The sequence below is a fragment of the Corvus moneduloides genome, chromosome 16 (assembly GCF_009650955.1).
Source record: "Corvus moneduloides isolate bCorMon1 chromosome 16, bCorMon1.pri, whole genome shotgun sequence".
Lineage (NCBI taxonomy): Eukaryota > Metazoa > Chordata > Aves > Passeriformes > Corvidae > Corvus > Corvus moneduloides.
In genome coordinates, this window is record NC_045491.1 from 11,440,080 (window position 1) to 11,458,211 (window position 18,132).

Consider the following 18,132-nt stretch of genomic DNA (forward strand, 5'->3'; position numbering starts at 1 on the left):
CAAAGACCTGAGCACTGAAAGTGAATGTGCTACAGCTGATAGTTTTCATAATCCAAGTTATCTGAAATACCAAATCACCTTGGAGACAAGCCAGGTTTCTGTTAGTACTGCAGAGAAGCTGACTTATATAAAGCTTCTAAGGAGTTCACAGTATAAGTGTCACATGGAAAAGCTGAAAGTGGCCTATTCTGAGAAATACATTGACAGGGTTGTGAGCAAAGGACTGCAGCAAGGCAAATTTTTGCATTTATTTTATCTTGGGTCTTTTTTTAAAAAAAAATTTTTAGTTCTTCTGTCTTTGGAATATTTTATACATATATATATATATATATATATATATATATATATATATGCTACAAATGGAGATAACTTTGTGATGAATTGTGGTACCATAATATAAATGTAACTAGTTGCCCTTCTGCTTTATCCTTGTAAGATAGAGGTGGACATAACTGTCCCTCTGGCCTGTCCATGGGACAAAAGTCACCCTGCTAAATATTTCTTTTTCCCCCCACCATCAGCTAGGGTGGACTGTCTCCTTAAGTTTTATTTGCCTCATCTGTTGTTATCACAGGGTGAACTCTCAAGAGCAGAAATAGCAGCTAAAGACAGATGTTTTAGTCTGAAAAAAGATCCAAAACTTTCCTTGAAGAGACTCATCTCTTTTAGTAAGAATAACTGAATTTAACACTGCCACAACATAATTTATGATTAAACTATTTTTAGTTAAAGTTAAAAGATTTCTAAGAGGAAATTGTTTTAACTTTCCTTTTCCCTCAGACTCTTGTGCTGTTGTGTAGAGGAAACTTGGGTTTATAAGCAGAGCGCTGAAAAAACAAAGAGCAAAACCAATCAAAATTTACAAGTGTGCAGTTTGGCTAAGAGGCTGCCTTGTGACAGTCACCACAAAATCTTCACCATCATTCCCAGGGTAAAAAATGCTCTCACTGAAGAACCTGTACTGTAAAGAGTCCTGAACACAACTTTATTTACAAGGAGGGTCCCAAACCCCAGTGAAACTCGTCCATATTGGGGCATTTCAGGATGTCACGTAATTTCAATGAAACCAAGGCCTGGTGAGAACTTGGTTGCAGATTTATACATGGCTGTCTCTCTGTCAGGTCTGTAGGGTTGGTAAATAAGGAAAAAATACATATTAATCTTGGTCAGAGAAGTGGCACAAGGGCTTCCTTTTCCTGTAGAGACAGTGGTGTCCTATAGGAACACTGCAGCTGAGGGTGTGTGAAAGCTTTGCTGCAGCTGCATGGTGACCTCTGTATAACTTTCTTTACTGCCTGCATGAAGGACCAGTCAGCAGCTGTGTCACTCAGTTTGGATTTTAAGATTTCTTCCTCTATACAACCCCAGCCAGGTTTTCCCCCCATTCCAGAGAACTGCAACTGGCTTTGTCCCAACTCCCTCCTCCTCACAGCTCTTTCCTGTACAAGCAGACACCCTCATCATGATGGCACTGTCAAACAGCAGCAGCTGTGATTACACTACATGGACTGCATTGGCTTCCTTCCTTCCTTCTTTCCCTCCCTCCCTGTGGCAGGCACAAGCACCCTGGTTCTCTCTCTCTCTCTCTCTCCCCTATTATGGTGCTGCCTGGCTGCCCAGGTAATACCTGGTATTTTATTGGGTTTGCAATATCTTCTATGGGAAGAAATGACAGACCAGAAGCAAGTGTCCTGCAGGCTAAAGCTGACTCACAAGTGCCTTTGCTAGTGTAGTAATGTTTCCTTAAGTCTAGAGAAATGAAGCTGAATTCCAGATGGGGTGTTCAGGGAGAGTACAGACACTTCAACTCGTCTTTGTCAACCAGATGGGAGAAGGTTCAGGGTTAAAACAAGAGGAAGAAACAGCAAACTTCTCTTTAGCCTACACACAGGCTGATCGTATGATCTGATATCAGAAATACACATAGAGACAGATGGTGCAGTAAGTCACTTAGCTGGGTGTCTGTTCATTCAAACCAGAATTACTCTACAGTGCCCACAATCCATTAGAGACAGAGTGCCTTAATTGAAAATAATCTGGTGAGAGAATTATTTAGCCCAGACATGTGTGGATGATGAGCAGGAGTTCCAGGTCCCAAAATAGCTCCATTAAAGCTCAGCAAACTAAGCAAGCATCACTCTGTTGATTTCTGCCAAAAGCAGGACCCTAAAGCCACCTCATCTGGCAGCCTTCCAGAACTGATGTTCACTGAGAGCAATGATTCGTATTTACACTGTTCTTCCTCAGAATACAGGGGGATTTTGAAGCATATCCAGACACATGAAACTTTTGTTTAAGCAATAATCTCATTGCAAAGTATTTATATGCTGAGAATTCCCCCCTACTTCTGGAGTAACTGCAACAGAGAAAGTAACAAAATGCATCGCAGTATTGTGCAGCCCAGTCTGACTGGGGCAGAGCTGAAATGTTTCTTGCTGGAAGTTTTTAAGATATAGATTCTAAGATGAAGTCTTTAACCAGGACTCGAGTCCAGTTATTTTCAGCCCACATCCAAAATTCATGCCTCACTGAATGCCATGCAGTGTTTCAAAGACAAGCATTTTAAGTGCCATCTTCACTAATGTTAAAAAAGTAGTTTATTTTTGACTCACATTTTACTTTCTACCTGTATTCAAATCCCCGGTTCTTATCACCATTTCCAGTTAACCCTTACCCATTTCTGGAGATACATATGTTCACTAGTTGGAGAGAGGAAACTCTGGACTTAAGCACCAGAATTACTCAGTAATGAAACAAGGGGTTTTTTTATGACCAAAAAAAGCTAGACTGGAAAAAATGTATCCTCTGTGGTCCTGACTCAGTGTGATGAAAAGTGGCAGATGATACTATTGATAGTATTGTTCTTCTCAGGTTGTCACCTGACAGGCTCCTTCAGTGCTGCAGTACGAATTACAGGAATTGGCAACAGCCAGACACACAATCCACATCTCAGCAGCAATAATAAGGTTCAAAGGTGGATTACACATATGTTGATTATGGGAAGAAGAAAACTGATTCATTGTTAGAGGATGGAGCATTTTATGCAAGCTCTGTTACCAGGAATATTCAGAAATGCTGCAATTCATTGCTGCAGTCCCCTCAGAACTCATGTCACTCACCTATTCTGGAACAGGAGGTCAATGACCTCAGGTTTTACCTCATGCACACACATCCTGTCTCCCATGCAAGCCATTCAGCCAGGTGGGTACTCACAGCACCCATCAGCCATTCAGCCACACCACTTTGGTGAGATGCCTGGTGGTGGTGCTGGTTCTGGCTGGCTGCTCATTCAGATGTGCATCCCCCAGCTGGGGGTTGAAACTCCCCTTGACTACTGAGGCCCTTCCTCTCCTGAACAAATATTCCTGCTGTAGTAAATATGAACCAACGACCAGGATGAGTGGTCTGGAGGGGACATTGAAGAGCAATAGAAGAGTAGGCAAAGAAGAATTCAACATCACCAAAGGAAAATACAGTTTAATATCACTGAGCTTAACTAGTTCAGGAAAATATCCCAGAAGAACCCTTATTTGGTAGTTAAAATTATTGGGAAAAACATCAGGAAGCATGATGAACAGAAGGGGAAATCCTGCTGCTATGCCATAGACAAGTTGAACATAGTTTATATTTTCACTCTAGGTTGTGCTCTGTGCCACTCACTCCTACTGACAAAAAACACACACCTGCAGTTAGTATCAAGATCACATTGAGCAGAAAACCTGCACAAAGTCTAGCTCTGATAAACCACAAAATGAAAATACTCACATGGTAAATATTCCAATTCACAGTTTCCTGATGCTGTTTAATATAGGTGAATATTTATATTTCTAGCTGACAGATCTCAATTTCTTAGATTGTTTATACTTCCTTTGGAAAAAGCTATATTTATAACAGCTTTTTATAGAGCATAGTCAATGAAACTAATGTACAGTACTTTTAGTGAACTTATATCTTAAAGGACACTGCTTTAATGATTTAAGAGCAGGAGAAATACACATAGGTCCAGAGAAGCAAAAAAGAAATGTTTGAAGATAAAAAAAGGGAAGATGTGAGATTATAATGTCTGCAGTGAATCCCAGAGCAAAAGGCTAGAGGGGACTGAAAGAAAATATCAACCCTATATGGCCAAAATAGGGGCAAGAAGGAAATAAGAAAGAAGGTGCAGAAAAAATTAAAGTCCACAGATAAGGAAGAAGTGGCTTACAGGAACACAGTCATTGTAAAGCTATTATCCCTAGTTTACTTTGGCATCTTTACTAGATATGGTTTGGTCTGAGATGGGATGAAATCCTGTATTAATTTAAAAACACTCAATAAAATGTCCCATCTATGAACCACACAAGGATTCCCTTTCTTCATATATTTTAGTATAAACATTTTCTTATTCTATTATTCTATTATTTTATTATTAAAAATGTGCTTTATTTGTTTTAGTATAAAAGAAAAATGTATACTGCAGAGTCCTGAAGAGGATTAACAGAACAAATCTGTCACTGGGGCCCAAACTTAAAAGGGCACAGGGACTTGAGCTGCCTTAAACTTCAGCTGGGTATTAGGTAAGTGACATATAAAAGATTTTGATAGAGAAAATATATCAGAGTGTAGTTAAATGGATTTCTGGAATGCTATACTGGGTTGCTGTGAACTGTGTCAGAAGAAAAGTGTATACCTGTAGCAGGATTTTAAAGCACAATTTCACCCAGCAGCCTGCTGAGGTTAACTCAGTGACATCTGCTGAACAAGCTGGCAAAACATTTTCTTCTCCTTTTAGACATTTCTCTTTTCAAGAGCCAACCTTCAAAATTGCATGTAGAGAGGGGATTCTGAGCTCCAGCTCTAAGCATAAAAAACATTTTGACACAATTTTGATTACATGCTAGAGATAACATGTGGCTCCAAATCCAGTTCCTAAATTGCTGCTAGGGAGAGCAGAACACAGCAGAGCTTGTGAGCAAGTGCAAACCATGAATGGCTCCCACAGCAGCTGTGGGCTGGCTCAGCTCGTGGCCTCACTGCAGTGCCCACTGCTTCCCTGCTCCGGTGCAGTGACAGGAACACAGTGCCTGCAGCCCTTCACCTGCCATCAGGACTAGGATCAATAAACACAGGCAGCAGCTGCTTGGTGCAGGGACACCCAGCTTGTGTGGTGAGGAGAATCCTGTGTGTGACAGCAGAGCCGGATCTTCAGAGGCACAGTGCTAACGACCAATGTTTTAGGATAAAACTAATGACACCAGCAAACAATCCACTGTTTATAGAGCTTATCCTCTTTTGTTGATACTCGGTATGGAGAGCAGGCTTTAGACCTCCCACAGTGAAGATCAAAGTTGTTATGAAAGGGTTCACATATCCCAGGATCTTAAGTCTTACCCTCAAGCCAAACTGCTCCTTTAATAACAAGGCTGTCAGCTAGCAAATGGAGAGTCAGAGATTTGGTTGTGGGTGAAAAGAGAGAGACTTTAGCACAAACTTGTCATTCACGTGGGATACTCTCTTCATCTTCCTGCTCTCAGCTTTGTCTCCTAACAGCTTTGAATCTCTTACCTATGTTAGGCTTTAACCCCAGCATGAACCTTATGAGTTGGCTGTTCAGAAAGACAACTGTGCAGGAACCAAGAGTTGAAGCACAAACTGTGCTACAGGGTCTGCCACTACTAATGAATTTCCACACTAACTTTTGGTCTAATCAAGCCTGGTTTTACTCTGCTAAAATTACTTGGTCGGTTATACCAGAATATGCCCCAGTATAAAGTTCACTCTCCACTCCCATAGGAATTACCTTAATTAGCCTAAGGCACCTCCAACTCAGTGCATTTCTAATCATCTGATGCTGCTGGACTCCATTATAACCCTACAGTCATGAACAAGGACTTCTGCCTTTAGAGAGATAATGGTCTCTATTCTAGTACAAGATGTAGAAACCAAAAGGAGTTACAGCTTCATACTTCTTGTAAATACCTCCTCTTATGCAAGCATGCTTCTGCCTGAGAACAGCTTTTTCCTTTTAACTTTTGGTACCAATTTGTTTAAACTACAAAGCAAGGGCTTTATACTTGCAGAATTAAAGATAGATGCAATCTTTAGAAAAAAAGCCACATTTATTTTCCCACATCCTGGGCAGCTGCAAAATCCTTTGCATGTTATTTATGACCTTTCTTTGTACTTCAGACTCAACCACTCTGGGAGAATACTTTAACTGGTTACCTGAAGCCCGAATTTTTCACAAGACTTCTTACTCCTGTGTTCTACTCCTAACTGTGGCAGGGACTGTCATTCAAAGAACATTTTCTTCACTGCCTGCAGGGATGTGTATCTGCATCTTTCTCTTAATGATTTATGGTATCAATTCAAAGCTATTTTCACATCTGTTTATAACTGCATTCCATACATCCTCTTGAAGATCCAGGAACAAAAAAAAGCACTGGGTTGCCACCAGCTGTCCTAGTGGCATGGATGTTCCAGGGCATAAGTGCCTTTGAGGCACATGAAGCAGGTTCTGACTACAGGAAACACAGATTGTTCCCAAGTTACACAGAGCTCAGCTGATGTTAACAAGAATTTCAAGCAAATGAGTACATTCTGTGCAGGCAACAGCAGCTCACTAGATACGAGAACACTCTGAAGAGATAAGGTAAAAGATACCATATGCACTGTGTGCTAAATGATTTAGCCAAATGTCTTGCAGGAAAATATTGATATATTCTATTCCAGGAATGTTTCCTGGGAAAAACAGCTGGCGATTCAGGACAGAAGATTTCAAGGCTGCCTCCATATGCCAGCTGCAGCTAGTAGCACAGAGTAGGAGTTAACTTATATTCATAGTTAGGGTATGTTTCCACATAATTAAACAGGAAAGAGGAAAGGCATTTATGAGTATGAGCAGAGTAAAATACACAGGCAGAACTAACTACTACGGTTTAAAACTGGACCCACAAACTCAAATGTAACTGGAGAAAGCACTAACAGACACAGCCTGTCCTGATGCCCACTCCCAAATGATACATGGGAAACTCAGTCACTTTGCTACCTCAAATTTAGGCAGTCTTTGCTGGTTTCAGACTATGTCCTCTTCCTTCATATATATTTTTAGTGCGTGTAACTGCCAAAAATCTAAGAATATAGAAAACATCTTCTGCATCAGCTTCTCCTTTAGCTCCAGTAGGAAGAACTGCTAGTCAGCTGAGCTAGAACTTGTGCTGGTTTTTACTAGTTAGCTAGTATGGGGCTGTGTTTTCAATTTGTGCTGAAAATAGTGTTAATAATTCAAGGATGTTTTTGTTATTGCCGAGCAGTGCTTACACAGAGCCAAGGCCTTTTCTGCTCCTCACCCCACCCAACCAGCCAGGAGACTGGGGGTGTGCAGGAACTTGGAAGGGGCACAACCAGGGCAGCTGACCCCAAGTGACCCACAAGACATCCAAGACCATATGGGTGTTATGCTCAGCATATAAATCTAGAGAAGAAGAAAGGGGGGATGTTTAGAATGAGAGTGTTTTCTTCGCAAGTAACAGGCATGGCAGAACCCTGCTTTCCTGGCATGGCTGAACACCTGCCTGCCCATGGCAAGTGGTGAATTAATCCTTTGTTTTGCTTTGCTTTGCTTCTGCATGGGGCTTTTGCATTTCCTATTAGACTGTCTTTACTCAACCCACGGGTTTTTGCACTTTTACTCTCTCAACTCCCTCCCACTGGGAGGGAGTGAGCAAGGGGCTGTGGGGGGCTCAGTTGCCAACAACAGAACTATGGGCAGCTTCTCTGTGCTACAATTGCTTTTGTGGTCCTTGCTGTTCTTGCTTGCTTTTTGCTCAGGTGGTGAGAAGGAAGTAAAAGGAGAGAAGACGTAACCAAAGGGGTTTGCATCAAGAAGCTGTTCTTTCTCATGCAATTTTCTTTCACACCATCACAGCATGAGATTTTTCTGGCAGCACACTTTGAAAGTTGTAAATCTTGAGGGTAACAAGGGTCAAAGGTCCTGCAGATCTAACTAACAAGCTGAGAAGTGCTATCCCACTGCACAACATCAGAACCATCCTGTCTTATTTAAATGCTGATGCTCTCACAGGTGAAGGCCACTTTCATGCATGTGGTCCAACATACAACAGCTAGATAGCACCGTGGTAAAACAGCACAGCACCTGTGGACTGTGGGCATCAAACTGCACAAACTTGCCTTTTGGGGAGAAGTGAAAGAACAGGGAGTCCTTGCAGATGCCTCCACAGAGGGCAGATGGAGGAAGCTGTCACCATAATGATGACTGAGCAAAGCCGTTCCCTTGGGTACATCCTGTACCAAAAGCCAGAAGTGTTTAAGAAAACTAATAACCGGATATCCTGTTATTTTATCTGTCATGCATGGAACTGAACATGCAGGGGTTTTTTTTTCAAGGACATGACCAGCACCTTAACCTGCAGAACCTGTGAACCCAACCTGCAAAGGATGAAGAGATGGATGAATTGTCCTCCCCTTTATAAGTCAAGATGTTCCTGTGAGGAAATCATGTATGGTAGAAACAAACCTAGCAGAGAACTGCATGGTAAAGCTGTGGAATATAAAAATGAAGAATATTAATGTTGTTGGGTAAAAATCAGCATGGATGAAAATAGCAGAATGGTTTCAATTGTGCTGATGCGCAGTTCATTAATTGTGCAAAAGCAAGCAGAGCTGCTTATGGTGACTTCAGATTTGAAATGCAGTTAAAAATGGGATAAAGCAGGGAGTGAGACAGAAAATATCATGGGGTGCCCTTGATGTGTCTTAATACCACAGAGAATAGAGGAAGCACAGGGATGCTCAACATCTGTGAATTGGACCCTAGAAATTGATAGCATTGAATAAAATTGTGCAACTTTACAATTAACTTTGGATCCTGCTGGTTAACAGTTTTTTTTTTTTTTGGCTTGGACTTCATGGTTTATACTTGCCATTTGTTTCTCCTTGACAAAAACTTGGTTTTGTTTGGGGATTTGTTTGCTTTTGAAAACAGACTGAGAATTTTATATCACTAAATATTATGAATCCATAATGAAACTGAGAGACCTGGTAAGGCTGCCACAGCCACTGCATCAGGCACGTTTTCTGCTGAGCCTTCTGCTCAGCCCTTCACCCATGGCTTGTGCTTTGTCTGAGTTCAGGTACTCTGTGACCTGCAGATGCTTCCACCTGTCCTATCCCCACCTTCCCCCAAGGAGACAGGAACAGAGGGGCAGATCCTGGCCTTTTGCTGCCTCCACCTGTCACAGGTTGGAGGGCTGTTTTGATGCAGCAAACCTTTCTAGTGCTACCATGTAGCCAGGACAAGAAACTGCTCCTAAACAAAGAGGACGGTGTTCAACATTCTTTCTTGCTCTCTTCCCCAAAACAGCAGCAGCCCTCTGGAAAGAGATGGGTTAGCTGCTCTCTGGACAGAGGAGCCCTGGCCTGTAAGAGAGGGGTCTTAAACTCCAGCTCTGATCTCTGAGCCTGCAGATGTTGGGCCAGCCCTTGCCAATTAAAGAAATGACACAACTTCCTATTGCAAAAGAGTCCAAAGGTTAAAAAAAAGGCAAAAGTAATATAGGATAACAGCACTGCACAAAGCCAAATCCATCTGTAGCCAAAGTAAAACTTAACCAAGTTATAGTCTTCAGTAAAATCACAATATTATTCTGTTTACAGGTTGGTGACTTGCCCAAGTCATTCACTATGTCAGTAACTGACTCTAAGAGTGGAGTTAAATATAAATACAATTAAATGTACTCATGTCCCTGATTGACTTGGACACTAAAGAATCTAGACATGTTTCAGCCTAAAGCATTATCTAACACACTTCAGGGCATTTCTGCCCTAAAAATGCTCATTTCTCTCCACTGACTCCGAAGAGAGCGAGGGGATGCCACCCCCATTCTCCTGCATGCCAGAGGCAGGCACTGTGTGGTGATGCCAGCTCTTTCAGCTGCACTTTTTGAGAAGGAAAAGAGAAAGAGGGTAAAAAAAAATATGGGGGTAGGAAAAGTGAGGCCATTTCCAAGAAGAAAACAAAGAATCAATCAATCCAATTGAAGAAAAAAGCAAAGAAAAAGTAGCCTTAGGAAAACTTGGCCTCTGAAAAACAATGGACTGAGATGAAGAAGAAAAACATGGATAGGAGAGGCATGTGGTGTACTTCAGCTTTTGTGTTAGAACATGTGATTAACAGGAATTTGAATCTCCTTTCCAGGGAAACTGCTATTGCTAACACTGCTTTCACTTCTGAAAGGTTTTCTGAGCTCATGGCAAAGATGTGTCAATGTCCCACTCCTTAGGTGGCCCCTCCAGACACTGATGATCCCTTGTTTTCCTTGGAAAACCATTAACAGGTACACCTGGCACACACAAACATCCCTTCAGGCAATCTGATCAGCTCCTGGCTAAATGATAACCTAACCGATCCTCAGCAGCTCATCTTTGTATTTTGGGAAGGCGGGAAGATTATTTTGTTTCTACAGGGACTAAAACTGACATCTGGAATGCCAAATGCAGCTCCCTTTTCCTAAAACTCGAGGTCTCCGTGGCATATCAGTTATGAGGGCACTGGGCTCCAAGAGGAGGGCTAGAAATAGGCCACCCTGAGTGGGAAGATGCATGACTGGGACACCAGCACAGCTGGTAGTGCTCTGCAAGGAAATCCTCCCTGGACGCTGCTGGAACATTGCAAAACATGGCATGAGCAACTGAGGGGCCTCCTGCTGCTGGCACTACCAAAGGATGCCGCTCCAGTAATTAGCTGGAAGCAGTTTAATCCCTGCCCTGTAGCATGCTGCTGTGGATGTCTGCTCAGTCACACATTACCTTCACTGATCATGTGCACAGGCAGGCTTAAGAAAGACAGAGGATGTTGTAAACCTCCTGTTCCTTTCCAAGCTTGTTTGCTGTGTGTATCCTGCTCTCTGCATCTTGGGGCACTCCTGCTTTCACAATTATTGCTCATTTAGTGTTTACAATGTCAGTTATCTCTTAATTCTTACTTTAAAAAAAAATTTAACTGAAAAAGGAAGTAAGTGAAAAGAGTGCTGCACAGACAGCCCTCAAACTGCTGTGCATGAATTCATCTGATGGAGCTTTGTAGCTGTTCCAACTCAGGTGACTGGGATGCAAAAAATGTACCACAGATCAACACTCTTACAGTGTGACAATACACCCACACTCAAAGCCTGTCTCAGCCCTTTTCTCTCCAGAGAAAGGCAAAGCCTTGGCAACCTCCAGCACAGTTATGACACATGTAAATGATTTTATGAATGTTATTTATAAAAGGCTCATCACAGTCTCTGTGTCCTTAAATTACGAATTAAGGGTGGGGATGTTATTTCATTAGAAGATAAATCACATGTTCTAACACGATGGCAGTTTTTAAAAAGAAACCACCCTACAGCAGTTGGACCAGCTGATTAGATATTTTGCTCCTGAATTTACAGGCTGGCCCCAGACAAGAAGCTGCTGAGCAGAACTGAGCCCATGCCAAGTCATTGTTATGCCTGGACAAACATTGAATTATTCTCCCTGGTCCTGACATAACATATCCTTGCACAAACTTCAGCTGCTTTGCAAGTCCCTTCTCACCCAAGAGAAAATCCTGAAAAAGCTGGGATCTCTATCATCAGGGTATCAAGCCTTTTTCACTCACATGACAGGAGATCTGTGCCTGTGTTGGGGGGTGGGGAATGACAAAGCCTCCTCTTTCTCCTGCAAGAGAGATTTCTTTAGCTGACTGGTAAAACATGCTTTGAAATCTAAACAATATATTTTTTTCAGACGAAGTCATTCATGCTCGTACCACCTGAATTTCAGCTGATTCTGTTTTCATTCCTGTGGATGAGGTTTGGAGCACATAAACACGCTTGTTAAAAATAAGGAAGAGGCCACAGTCTTTTGGGATTGAGTATCACAAAGGACCACTACTGCATTGTTCCTACTGTTATTTGTGGTCAGTGGGTAAAATCTTGGTCAGAATTCTTCATTTGTTTGGCTTGGATTCATTAAAAAAAAAAAAAAGGGATGTGGATTTTTAATCTGAAATAGGAGGGGGGAGTTTTTGATCTTTTCTGCATCTGCTGCAGATGAAGCATTCCTTGCAGACTGCAGCCAAAGCACAGGGAAACCAAGACCATCCTGTGCCCTGTCCCAGACATTGCACTTAGGCAGGAATTGTGACTGGCAGTCGAGGCCAGTGATTTCCTTGCTCAGAAGAGGTCCCAATAGGGGTCAAAGCCTTGAGCCAGTGAGAAAAGCAGAGAGTATGTTGTTGGTATGGGAGATCCATAAGAGTATAATAGTAAGATGAGGAAAAATTATTCAAAGCGTTATGTGTACACCCCTCAACATGAAAACTCTAACTTGTCAAGTGTGGAGGAAGTGAAGCCTCATTAATCCTGGAAATGCTTGATCCATTGTGTCTGGGAAAGGGATCACTTTCAGCCTCACAACATTAAGGAAAAAGGCCCCATCCCAATATTCCCTTCTTCTTCCCTCACCTCCCTATTTCCCCATCCTTAAACCTGATGTTCAGCTCTGCCAGGTACACTGCTGTCAGACTTGTCCTTGAATAACTCCAGTACACTGAAGTAGATCAGAGCAGGAATAAATCTAACTTGCTGGCCTGGTAAACCAACATAGCTCCAACATTTGTGTTTGGATGACGTTTCCAGATGGGAGTAGCTAGGCTAAGCACTGGTTTGACACACTTCTAGCAAACATTCCCAGCTCCCAGGGGAGGGACTGAGTCAGTGCTGGCCCCGTCACACAAGGGGGGGGGGGACCTGCAGCCCTCACACAGCTGCTTTCTTCAGATGAAGTTGTCTTTTGCTCTGACCTCCCTCTGCAGCTACACTTTGAGAGAAGCAGCACAAGAATTAAAGGACTTGCTGTGCAATCTTTGTTTAACCTGTGCTCTGCAGTGTCTCAACACGACTGACATTGCTGCCTTCTTTCTGCTGCAAGGAGGGCAGCAGGGAGGGATTAATGCACTGCTTCTCACTACATCCCAAGTTACTGTTACATCGCAAACCACAGACACTGCAGGCCAGGCAGTCATTGAATGAATCATCAGACTTTTGCTCCTCAGGAACCTTTACTGTACGAATCAGTGGGAAAACACGATTAAAGCCCCAGATTTATCCTTGGTTCAGCCTGTTTGTTCAGAGCCTCTGCTCGCTATTTCCAGGATTTCCCCTCTACCACCCTGCTTAATTTCTCAATTAAGCTGTCACATATCCCTTGTTTCTGGAGGCAGAAGGCTCACTCATAGGCCATCAGCAATTTTTGACACCAACAGAGACATCACAGCTTATCCTACACGTACCACAATAAACCACTAGTCACTGAGATATAACTAAATGTACCGAAAAGGTACCATACAGTACCAATAAAATCCAAGTAAGTATTTTAGATTTTGACCTAATGTATTTCTTTTCAGCATTGGAGTAAACTCCTTAGTGCCAATTCTCTAGTAATTGGCTAGAGCTCCTCTGGACATATTTACACTTTCCAGTATAATCTATGTTTAGATGCACAGAACTTACCAGTTTTTGGGTGTAGGATGTTAAAAAAATTTCTCCATTGAGTTCAGAAAGTTTCATTCAGAAACAAAATGTTTCAGGTTTCACATTTGAGCTGCTATAAAGCAAATCATGGCAAGAAGCCTTGTGAAATGCTTGTTTTGTGTGATGCAACTCAACACAAGGTGGTGTTCCCATGGCTGTGCAATGCTCTGTCCTTACAGCCCTGCATGGCTACGGTGGCTACACTGATGCTGCACCATACCAGTAATGTAAATGAAAAGCATTTTTGTAATTCAGTTTCATTTCACAGAGTAATCAGAATTTTCTATGGTTCCTTCAAATTCTTCTTAAAAACCAACACTGGTTTTAATAGAAATGTGGCCATCTTACTAATATTTGACTGAAGCAGGTGCTCTCTGATACCATGAGCAAGCAGTGGGGAAAGGGAAAGTGGAAGATGAGGACACCAGGGTGAAGGAGAGTAATGTGGCCATGCAGGCGGCAGGCAAAGGGCAGCATTGATTGCTAATGCCGAAGAGCTAAGGACAAAAAATCTGTCTCCTGTTGCTGCATTGGGAGGAGAAAAATGCTGCCTCCTGCAGGAAAACCAGCCAGGGTTCTGTGATTTCCAAAGGTTCTAAGCAATTTGAGTCATAGTTTCCTTGATTTGAGGATAAAGGCATAAAAATCCCCTTTGTTTTCTTTAGAGACCACAACCCTTTTTGGCACTGTGTTGTGTGACTTTTATCATGAAGCAGATGAAGGCAGCATTCAGTAGATGAAGACAACCAATTTAACAGGATGGCAGCACCCAGCAGTCACTCAGGAGACATAAAAAGCCCTGGTGAGTCGGGTCTCACACCACTTTTAGTGCAATATGTAACACGAAACACACTTACAGGCTGGAGTCTCTTGGGGTGGTAGGACATGACACCTCTCCATCTGCTATACACTACTATGTTACAAAGATGTCTGAATTGCAGGGAAATTTCTTCTTCCCAGAGAATGAGGACTCATTTCAGTGATACGATGAACTATAAAGAAGTAAGAAAGATGCTAAGAATGAAAAGAGTTTGCCTGAGACAAAGTTATCCTGAGATAACTTCAGTAAAGGTGGATCTAATGGAGAGTACTGAGGGTGTTGTATACCTCCAGGCTTGCCCTAGGTAGTTCTCTCTTATTAGAGACAGACAGAGATAATGTAAGGAACCAATTCATCATGGACTGCTTTGATTTCCCAAACAACTGCCATACAAAAAAATGCTTCCAGCAGTGACAGATGCCAAATATTTTTGTATGGTACACTTATTAGTCAATAGAGTTTTGGACTTGTTTTGGTAACTGTAAATCTTCTGCCACTTTCAGTGTGGTATTTCTGGGCACCCTGCATCCTGGGGGTGGTCTCACACAGTCATTTTAAGCAACAGTTTGTCTGTCTTATGACAATTCCACCCCCCCCCCCCTTTTTTTTTTTTTTAACCTGCCCCACAGCCTTTTGTCTCCCTGATTTGGCTTGGTACAGAATTTTAGCTTTGGATCCTAAGATCTGCATCACACCCAGTCTGTTTTTCTATTCTGTTCCATAGCATTCATGGCAGGCTGCCTGGGAGTGTATCCTGCTCTGCATCTCACCGGGATAAATATGACATAACCATGCTAATTCCAAAAGAAAGCACCTGTAAGCAGCCTGATATGGGGACTATTTAAACAGGATGGTAATGCCTACAGACACAATTCCAGCAGAGCAGATGCCCGTGCATGTTAACATACACCCATATCACATCACAAAGTGTTTTATCTCCTGCTTTTATGTATGGTGGTGCCAAAGTTTCTATCAAGCTTCTCAAAAAACTGCTGTACTCCCAACAAAAGCTTAGAGAGCCAAAAAATGCAATTACTTTTAGAATGAACTTATGTTAAAATACTTACGGGTACTGTCAAGGCTGAGAACCCAAAAATATGTAAATAGAGACATCTTATAGATATCCATGAATGTTTGGATAGCAAGCTTGTATTAGTTTCCAGGGGAATTTCATCCATCTGCTAATTTTTTTTTATCAGGGAAACACCTCTGCAACAAAAGTAGGTTATTGGGAATGCAGGGATCCCTTACAGTGTGCTGTGTGGCAGCAGGAAGGTGTGAGGCAGCAGCTGGCTAAGGATGCAACATCCACTTGTCTCCTTAGAACACTTTCTGATTGAAGTGCCGCATGATCAGCACTCTATAACAATGGCACAATGGCTCTTTGGAGTTGTCTGGACAGTCTCCTGTTTTTTAGTCAATAACTTAATAAAGGACTAACTGCAGAGGATGGCTGCGGACTGAATGGTTTTGGGGCAAGTTAATAGATCAGCTGTAGGATAAAAGAGTCTTAGGATTATCAAGCTGCTGGGTGGTAGAGAAGCAGAACTAATTTACTGAGCAGGGTGCTGAACACAAACATGGGCTCTCAGCTGGGTGGGGAAGCCCCATGGTCAGCACAGATAACTTCCCAGCTATCTCGGCTTGGTGTGATCTGCACAGTTTGCACTGATTTCTTTAACAAGATATTGGAGCTCCCACTTAGGGGAAGTAACTCCTGTTGAATTCACAGGACTTCCCTCAGATACTTAACAGTGTTCAGTATAACCGAAAGTAGAGCTAGGTGGGAAATGTTCTGTGGACTTCAACAGAAGCAGCTGCTGCCAGGTTAAAGGCTCCTTCCTGATAAACAATTCAACATGATATAGAATATCAAGTTTACAGTATACAGCCTGCAACAAGCTGCCCACTGACTTTGCTTAGTAGTTTATATCCACCAATTTCTACTCAAGAGAATGTTAGAAGGAGGTTAATTTTTTTTTTCAATTAATCAACTGAGGAAAGACGGTTAAGGAGAGTAAAACTGTTCTTGATGACAGTCAAATAATTTTTCAGTAGCTTTACGTGGTTCTCCCGATCATTGCTTTTGCTCAAATGCTTTGTTGAAAAGAGAGAAATGTGCACATATGCAGAGCTCCTATTCAAGTAGGCTGATATGACATGCTCTACTCTCCAGCAGTCTTTCTGGCACAGCTTCTCCCATAAAAACACGTTGAGAAACAGCCTTTGCATTACTCTCTGTGATTTCTGTTAGCTTACTTCTTATATCCAAAATAAACAGGAAAAAAAAAAACAAACCAAAGAAAATTGGTCCATGCCTCAAAATTAATCCTTTCTCTTCTCTGGAAGTGCAATTACAGCTCACGAGCATCTAAAGGGTTCACAGGAATGCTCACACAGTGGGAGGAAGATCACCCCACAACAAACACAGGTGGTTATCAGTGCCAGGAGGATCCTGAAGGGGGGACTGTAACATACTCAGAGCACTTTAATTTGTTTTGTCAGTAAGAGGAACCCTTCTCCTCCCCCAAGTCCCAATGCTTGCACTGAGCTCAGCCTTGGGATCCTGGGGTGCATTAGCAAGAGCACTGCCAGCAGGTCAGGAACGTGACCCTGCCCCTCTGTTCAGCCCTGCTGAGACAGTTCTGGAGTGCTGGGTCAGGTTCTGGGCTCCTCAGGACAAAGGGACATGGAGCTGCTAGAGCAGAGGGTGACAAAGAGGGTGAGGCAACTGGAGCCTCTCTCTTGCGAGGAAAGGCTGAGGGAGCTGGAGCTGTTCAGCCTCGAGAAGAGATGCCTGAGAGGGAACCTGACCAATGTCTGTCAGTGTGAGCAGGGAGGGCTCAGAGCAGGGCCCAGCGATGGGACAGGAGGCAACGGGCAGGAACTGATGCCCAGGAAGTTCCACCGGAACACGAGGAAGAGCTTCTTCACCATGACTGACCGAGCACTGGGACAGATTGTCCAGGGAGGCCGTGGAGTTTCCCTCACTGGAACTATTTCAGAACCATCTGGACACAATCCTGTGTCCTGTGCTCTGTAATGATCCTGCCTGAGCAGGGAAGTGGGACCAGATGAGCCACTCTGGTCCCTTTCAGTCGGACCCATTCTGTGGTTTTGTCTAAGCACTGTCCTTGCAACATCATGAACCATTACAAAACCTTGAGCTGTACCAGCTTTTACAAGACATCTATTTCCTTATCATTCCAGGAAAAGACAGTCTAAACCTCCAATAATTCCCTGGCCTTCCCATATTTGTTTATCGTGGACTGGGATTTGGTTACAAAGCCTTTAACAGTCAAATTTTATCACATAACAGCAATTAAGAAAAGTGAATTTCACCTTCTGATGAATCAGATACTACTTCCATGGTTCCAAATGCTTCAGTTGAGCAACTAATTAACTGCTTATTTCGTAGAACGACAATGAGCAGAAACAGAAACCAGGTAGTACTTCTTTGTGAAACATTTCCTAGGGAATTTTGGTGACATTAACCAGAAAAGAGGAAACAGCAGCAATGATTCAACTTTGAAATAATGAAAACCTCTGTATTTTTATGTTGAAGTCTCTGCTTAATATCTTCCTTACTCTTAAGGCAAATCCACACAAGATACCCATCAACATTCTAAGTCTCCTTAAACTACATGAACACTGTAAATCTCTAGCTCAAACACCAAGTGACAGCTGAAGCCATCTCCTAAAATGGGTTTACCTTCTGGATATGAGGATGAGCCTACCTTTCTCCACACACTTCTCATC

At 42.5% G+C, this 18,132-nt stretch overlaps 1 long non-coding RNA gene across 1 annotated transcript; it reads right to left on the reverse strand.

The window, feature by feature from the left end:
- Window positions 1-6,169: 6,169 nt before the first annotated feature.
- LOC116452161 lies at window positions 6,170-17,473 on the reverse strand. The gene is made up of 3 exons (XR_004243421.1): window positions 17,371-17,473; window positions 15,441-15,445; window positions 6,170-6,179 (listed from the first exon to the last, which is right to left on the reverse strand). It is a non-coding gene; the product is annotated as an uncharacterized LOC116452161 (long non-coding RNA).
- Between the last annotated feature and the right edge of the window lie 659 nt (window positions 17,474-18,132).